Source organism: Rhinoraja longicauda, chromosome 19 (assembly GCF_053455715.1).
Source record: "Rhinoraja longicauda isolate Sanriku21f chromosome 19, sRhiLon1.1, whole genome shotgun sequence".
Taxonomy (NCBI): domain Eukaryota; kingdom Metazoa; phylum Chordata; class Chondrichthyes; order Rajiformes; family Arhynchobatidae; genus Rhinoraja; species Rhinoraja longicauda.
This window is the reverse complement of record NC_135971.1, coordinates 2,746,477-2,755,077: the sequence shown is the minus strand read 5'-3', so window position 1 is coordinate 2,755,077 and position 8,601 is coordinate 2,746,477. Positions and strand designations below refer to the sequence as shown.

At 51.2% G+C, this 8,601-nt stretch overlaps 1 protein-coding gene across 1 annotated transcript in view; it reads left to right on the top strand.

The window, feature by feature from the left end:
- LOC144603008 (zinc-binding protein A33-like) overlaps nt 1–8,601 on the top strand; it is an 852,507-nt gene that overhangs the window by 831,671 nt on the left and 12,235 nt on the right.

The following is an 8,601-nucleotide window of genomic DNA, read 5'->3' as shown; positions in this document are numbered from 1 at the left end:
TGCTGCCTGACCCACTGAGTTACTCCAGCACTCTGTGAAACGTCACCTATCCATGTTCTCCACAGATGCTGCCCGACCCGCTGAGTTACTCCAGCACTCTGTGAAACGTCAATCAACCCCACCCAACCCAACCCAACCCAACTCAACCCAACCCAATTCAACCCAACTCAAACCAACCCAACCCAACCCAACCCAACCCAACCCAACCCAACCCAACCCAACTCAACCCAACCCAACCCAACCCAACCCAACCCAACCCAACTCAAACCAACCCAACCCAACCCAACCCAACCCAACCCAACCCAACCCAACTCAAACCAACCCAACCCAACCCAATCTCCACCCATTCCTTCTCTCCAAAGATGCTGCCTGACCCGATGAGTTACTCCAGCACTCTGTGAGACCTCACCCATCCATGTTCTCCACAGATGCTGCCTGACCCGCTGAGTTACTCCAGCACTCTGTGAAACGTTAATCAACCCAACCCAACTCAATCTCCACCCATTCCTTCTCTCCACAGATGCTGCCTGACCCGCTGAGTTACTCCAGCACTCTGTGAAACGTCAATCAACCCAACCCAACCCAACTCAACCCAACCCAACTCAACACAACCCAACTCAACACAACTCAACCCAACCCAACCCAACTCAATCTCCACCCATTCCTTCTCTCCAAAGATGCTGCCTGACCCGCTGAGTTACTCCAGCACTCTGTGAAACGTCAATCAACCCAACCCACCCCAACCCAACTCAACCCAACCCAACTCAAACCCAACTCAACCCAACCCAACCCAACTCAAACCCAACTCAACCCAACCCAACCCAACCCAACCCAACTCAATCTCCACCCATTCCTTCTCTCCACAGATGCTGCCTAACCCGCTGAGTTACTCCAGCACTCTGTGAAACGTCACCTATCCACGTTCTCCACAGATGCTGCCTGACCCGCTGAGTTACTCCAGCACTCTGTGAAACGTCACCTATCCATGTTCTCCACAGATGCTGCCTGACCCACTGAGTTACTCCAGCACTCTGGGAAACGTCACTGTCCATGTTCTCCACAGATGCTGCCTGACCCGCTGAGTTACTCCAGCACTCTGTGAAACGTCAATCAACCCAACCCTACCCAACCCAACCCAACTCAACCCAACCCAACCCAACTCAAACCAACTCAACCCAACCCAACTCAACTCAACCCAACTCAATCTCCACCCATTCCTTCTCTCCACAGATGCTGCCTGACCCGCTGAGTTACTCCAGCACTCTGTGAAACGTCACCTAACCATGTTCTCCACAGATGCTGCCTGGCCCGTTGAGTTACTCCAGCATCTTGTGTACATGGAATACGTACATGGACTACCTTAGTGTCATAGAAACATAGAAACATAGAAAATAGGTGCAGGAGTAGGCCATTCGGCCCTTCGAGCATGTACGCACCACCATTCAATGTGACCATGGCTGATCATTCTCAATCAGTACCCCGTTCCTGCCTTCTCCCCATACCCCCTGACTCCGCTATCCTTAAGAGCTCTATCCAGCTCTCTCTTGAATGCATTCAGAGAATTGGCCTCCACTGCCTTCTGAGGCAGAGAATTCCACAGATTCACAACTCTCTGGTTGAAAAGGTTTTTCCTCATCTCCGTTCCAAATGGCCTACCCCTTATTCTTAAACTGTGGCCCCTGGTTCTGGACTCCCCCAACATTGGGAACATGTTTCCTGCCTCTAACGTGTCCAACCCCTTAATAATCTTATACGTTTCGATAAGATCCCCTCTCATCCTTCTAAATTCCAGTGTATACAAGTCTATTCGCTCCAGTCTTTCAACATATGACAGTCCCGCCATTCCGGGAATTAACCTAGTAAACCTACGCTGCACGCCCTCAATAGCAAGAATATCCTTCCTCAAATTTGGAGACCAAAACTGCACACAGTACTCCAAGTGTGGTCTCACTAGGTTAGGTGGTCTCACTGGGTGGCAGTGTTAGCTGTGAGGAGGATGCTAGGAGGCTGCAAGGTGACTTGGATAGGTTAGGTGAGTGGGCAAATGCGTGGCAGATGCAGTATAATGTGGATAAATGTGAGTTTATCCACTTTGGTGGCAAGAACAGGAAAGCAGACTATTATATGAATGGTGACCGATTAGGAGAAGGGGAGATGCAACGTGATCTGGGTGTCGTGGTACACCAGTCATTGAAAGTAGGCATGCAGGTGCAGCAGGCAGAGAAGAAAGCGAATGGTGTGTTGGCATTCATAGCGAGGGGATTTGAGTATAGGAGCAGGGAGGTTCTGCTGCAGTTGTACAGGGCATTGGTGAGACCGCACCTGGAGTATTGCGTACAGTTTTGGTCTCCTAATCTGAGGAAAGACATTCTTGCCATAGAGGGAGTACAGAGAAGGTTCACCAGATTGATCCCTGGGATGGCAGGACTTTCATACGAAGAAAGACTGGATAGACTCGGCTTGTACTCGCTGGAATTTAGAAGATTGAGGGGGGATCTTATAGAAACTTACAAAATTCTTAAGGGGTTGGACAGGCTAGATGCGGGAAGATTGTTCCTGATGTTGGGGAAGTCCATTCGGCCCTTCGAGCCTGTACGCACCGCCATTCAATATGATCATGGCTGATCATCCAACTCAGTATCCTGTACCTGCCTTCTCTCCATACCCCCTGATCCCTTTAGCCACAAGGGCCACATCTAACTCCCTCTTAAATATAATGAACTGGCCTCAACTACCTTCTGTGGCAGAGAATTCCACAGACTCACCACTCTCTGTGTGATAAAAAACGTTCTCATCTCGGTCCTAAAAGACTTCCCCCTTATCCTTAAACTGTGACCCCTTGTTCTGGACTTCCCCAACATCGGAAACTGAGGAAAACATGCAAAAATACACAAAATCCTGGAGTAACCGAGCGGGTCAGGCAGCATTCTTTTGAGGGTCGGATAGCCAATCCAAACTAAAACATCGTCTATCCATGTTCTCCACAGATGCTGCCCGACCCGCTGAGTTACTCCAGCACTCTGTGAAACGTCACCTATCCATGTTCTCCACAGATGCTGCCTGACCCGCTAAGTTACTCCAGCACTTCGGTGTTTTGCTCAAGATGCCCGCATCTGCAGTTCTTTATGTCTCCAAAAAAGGTAATCAGGGGACATAACAGCTAGTAAACGAATCAAAGATTATGATAATGTTGTTGCAAAGTGAGGTGAAAAATACATTGTTTAATTTACTTTTGTTTAGTTCAGTTGATTGTCACGTGTACCGAGGCAGAGTGTAAGACTTTTGTTGCGAGCTATCCAGTCAATAGACAATAGACAATAGGTGCAGGAGGAGGCCATTCGGCCCTTCGAGCCTGTACGCACCGCCATTCAATGTGATCATGGCTGACCATTCTCAATTAGTACCCCGTTCCTGCCTTCTCCCCATACCCCCTGACTCCGCTATCCTTAAGAGCTCTATCTAGCTCTCTCTTGAATGCATTCAGAGAATTGGCCTCCACTGCCTTCTGAGGCAGAGAATTCCACAGATTTAAGGTTAAATAGTCGAGAAGGTAGGCCATTAAGGGGTTGGACACGTTAGAGGCAGGAAACATGTTCGCAATGTTGGGGGAGTCCAGAACCAGGGGCCACACAGTTTAAGAATAAGGGGTAGGCCATTTAGAACGGAGATGAGGAAAAAAAATTCAGTCAGAGAGTTGTAAATCTGTGGAATTCTCTGCCTCAGAAGGCAGTGGAGGCCAATTCTCTGAATACATTCAAGAGAGAGCTGGAAAGAGCTCTTAAGGATAGCGGAGTCAGGGGGTATGGGGAGAAGGCAGGAACGGGGTACTGATTGAGAATGATCAGCCATGATCACATTGAATGGCGGTGCATACAGGCTTGAAGGGCCGAATGGCCTCCTCCTGCACCTATTGTCTGTTGTTTATTGTCTATTGAGTACAGGCCCAGTGTCGTCAAACACTAGTAATGTGTAAACCCACTCATTCCTGGGATCATTGTTGTAAACCTCCTCTGGGCCCTCTCCAGAGCCAGCTCATCCATCCTCAGATATGGGGCCCAAAATTGCTCCCAATTCTCTAAACGTGGTCTGACCAGCGCCTTGTGGAGCCTCAGCGTTACAATCCCTGGTTTGTATTCCAGCCTTCTTGGAATAGAAACATAGAAACATAGAAAATAGGTGCAGGAGTAGGCCATTCGGCCCTTCGAGCCTGTACGCACCGCCATTCAATATGATCATGGCTGATCATCCAACTCAGTATCCCGTACCTGCCTTCTCTCCATACCCCCTGATCCCTTTAGCCACAAGGGCCACATCTAACTCCCTCTTAAATATAGCCAATGAACCGGCCTCAACTACCTTCTGTGGCAGAGAATTCCACAGATTCACCACTCTCTGTGTGAAGAAAAACTTTCTCATCACGGTCCTAAAAGACTTCCCCCTTATCCTTAAACTGTGTGGCCCCTGGTTCTGGACTCCCCCAACATCGGGGAACAATCTTCCCGCATCTAGCCTCTCCAACCCCTTAAGATTTTTACATGTGAGTCCTTGTGGAGCCTCTGCGTTACAATCCCTGTTTTTTGTATCCCAGCCTTCTTGGAATGAATGCCAGCATGTCGTTTGACCTTGCTCGCCACCGGTTCTGACTTGCAATGTTTCAATGTCTGATGAGATGTTTCAATACTGTGTCGAAAGAAGACCATGTTTTATCTCAGGAAGCGAGATGTGACCCTGGGGTTCGTTAACTTGCTCGAGAAAGGCCAGCGTTGTCTCAGAGTAGCAGTGTTGTGACAAAGGACACTGATTTGGAATCTACGTTCCCGTACGCAGATAGTTACTTAGAATCGCAAGGACGTCCGCCATCGTCAGTTGGCCTCCAGAGTGACGGAGGAGTTCCGATCGTCACCAGATGTAGCCAACTCACTGCGGAATAATGGGCTGATTCATTCGTAGAATTCAACAAGATCTTATCGAAACGTATAAGATTATTAAGGGGTTGGACACGTTAGAGGCAGGAAACATGTTCCCAATGTTGGGGGAGTCCAGAACAAGGGGCCACACACAGTTTAAGAATAAGGGGTAGGCCGTTTAGAACGGAGACGAGGAAAAACTTTTTCAGTCAGAGAGTTGTGAATGTGTGGGATTCTCTGCCTCAGAAGGCAGTGGAGGCCAATTCTCTGAATGCATTCAAGAGAGAGCTAGATAGAGCTCTTAAGGATAACGGAGTCAGGGGGTATGGGGAGAGGGCAGGAACGGGGTACTGATTGAGAATGATCAGCCACATTGATCATTCACATTGAATGGCGGTGCGTACAGGCTCGAAGGGCCGAATGGCCTCCTCCTGCACCTATTGTCTATTGTCTATTGCCCTCCGCCATGCCAAGCCGAAGGCTATAAATTGACCACTCACCTGGGAGTTAGTGTGCCAACGAGATATTTGAAGAAAATAACAGTGATGGTTAAAAAAACACCAACATAGAAACATAGAAAATAGGAGTAGGAGTAGGCCATTCAACGCCCTTCAACATGATCGTGGCTGATCATCCACAATCAGTACCCCGTTCCTGCTTTCTCCCCATATCCCTTGATTCCATTAACCCCAAGAGCTAAATCTAACTATCTCTTGAAAACATCCAGTGAATTGGCCTCCACTGTCCTCTGTGGCAGAGAATTCCACAGATTCACAACTCTCTGGGTGGAAATGTTTTTCCTCATCTCAGTCCTAAACGGCCTACTCCTTATTCTTAAACTGTCACCCCTGGTTCTGGACTTCCCCAACATCGGGGACTTATCTGATCCCAAATAGACAATAGACAATAGGTGCAGGAGGAGGCCATTCGGCCCTTCAACATGTCCCATCGACACTAGTCCCACCTGCCCACACTGACCAACATGTCCCATCGACACTAGTCCCACCTGCCCACACCGGCCAACGTGCCCCATCTACACTAGTCCCGCCTGCCCACACCGACCAACATGCCCCATCTACACTAGTCCCACCTGCCCACACTGACCAACATTCCCCATCTACACTAGTCCCACCTGCCCACACCAGCCAACATGCCCCATCTGCACTAGTCCCACCTGCCCACACCGGCCAACATGCCCCATCTACACTAGTCCCACCTGCCCACACCGACCACATGCCCCATCTACACTAGTCCCAACCGCCCACACCGACCAACATGCCCCATCTACACTAGTCCCACCTTTGCCCACACCGACCAACATGACCCATCTACACTAGTTCCACCTGCCCACACCGACCAACATGCCCCATCTACACTAGTCCCACCTGCCCACACCGACCAACATGCCCCATCTACACTAGTCCCACCTGCCCACACCGACCAACATGCCCCATCTACACTAGTCCCACCTGCCCACACCGACCAACATGCCCCATCTACACTAGTCCCACCTGCCCACACCGACCAACATGCCCCATCTACACTAGTCCCACCTGCCCACACCGACCAACATGCCCCATCTACACTAGTCCCACCTGCCCACACTGGCCAACATGCCCCATCTACACTAGTCCCACCTGCCCACACCGACCAACATGCCCCATCTACACTAGTCCCACCTGCCCACACCGGCCAACATGTCCCAGATACACTAGTCCCACCTGCCCACACCGGCCAACATGCCCCATCTACACTAGTCCCACCTGCCCACACCGACCAACATGCCCCATCTACACTAGTCCCACCTGCCCACACCGACCAACATGTCCCATCTACACTAGTCCCACCTGCCCACACCGACCAACATGCCCCATCTACACTAGTCCCACCTGCCCACACCGACCAACATGCCCCATCTACACTAGTCCCACCTGCCCACACGGACCAACATGCCCCATCTACACTAGTCCCATCTGCCCACACCGACCAACATGCCCCATCTACACTAGTCCCACCTGCCCACACCGACCAACATGCCCCATCTACACTAGTCCCACCTGCCCACACCGACCAACATGCCCCATCTACACTAGTCCCACCTGCCCACACCGACCAACATGCCCCATCTACACTAGTCCCACCTGCCCACACCGACCAACATGCCCCATCTACACTAGTCCCACCTGCCCACACCGACCAACATGCCCCATCTACACTAGTCCCACCTGCCCACACCGACCAACATGCCCCATCTACACTAGTCCACCTGCCCACACCGACCAACATGCCCCATCTACACTAGTCCCACCTGCCCACACCGACCAACATGCCCCATCTACACTAGTCCCACCTGCCCACACGACCAAACATGCCCCATCTACACTAGTCCCACCTTTGCCCACACCGACCAACATGCCCCATCTACACTAGTCCCACCTGCCCACACCGACCAACATGCCCCATCTACACTAGTCCCCACCTGCCCACACCGACCAACATGCCCCATCTACACTAGTCCCACCTGCCCACACCGACCAACATGCCCCCATCTACACTAGTCCCACCTGCCCCACACCGGCCAACATGCCCCATCTACACTAGTCCCACCTGCCCACGCCGACCAACATGCGCTACCTACACTAGTCCCATCTGCCCACACCGACCAACATGCCCCATCTACACTAAGTCCCACCTGCCCACTACCGACCAACATGCCCCATCTACACTAGTCCCACCTGCCCACAACCGACCAACATGCCCCCATCTACACTAGTCCCCACCCTGCCCACACCGGCCAACATGTCCCAGATACACTAGTCCCACCTGCCCGCCTGAAACTTTTTCAGTCAGAGAGTTGTGAATCTGTGGGATTCTCTGCCTCAGAAGGCAGTGGAGGCCAATTCTCTGAATGCATTCAAGAGAGAGCTGGATAGAGCTCTTAAGGATAGCGGAGTCAGGGGGTATGGGGAGAAGGCAGGAACGGGGTACTGATTGAGAATGATCAGCCATGATCACATTGAATGGCGGTGCGTACAGGCTCGAGGGGCCGAATGGCCTCCTCCTGCACCTATTGTCTATTCCTCTCGTGATTACGTACACCTTTATAAAGATCACCCCTCATCCTCCTGCGCTCCAAGGAATAACGTCCTAGCCTGCCCCAACCTTTCTCAATAGCCATCCTGGTAAATATTTGCCCGCATTTGGACAATGCCCCTCGTAATCTCAGTTCACGGCCTCTCGCTATTACCCGGGGGCTGGGGGAGAGGGGGGGGGAAGGAGGGGGTATGACAACAGACAATAGACATTAGACAATAGACAACAGACAATAGGTGCAGGAGGAGGCCCTTCGGCCCTTCGAGCCTGTACGCACCGCCATTCAATGTGATCATGGCTGATCATTCTCAATCAGTACCCCGTTCCTGCCTTCTAACACATACCCCCTGACTCCGTTATCCTTAAGAGCTCTATCCAGCTCTCCTCTTGAATGCATTCAGAGAATTGGCCTCCACTGCCTTCTGAGGCAGAGAATTCCACAGATTCACAACTCTCTGACCGAAAAAGTTTTTACCTCATCTCTGTTCTAAATGGCCTTCCCCTTATTCTTAAACTGTGTGGCCCCTGGTTCTGGACTCCCCCAACATTGGGAACATGTTGATTTATTCACAAAATGCTGGAGTAACTCAGCAGTTCAGGC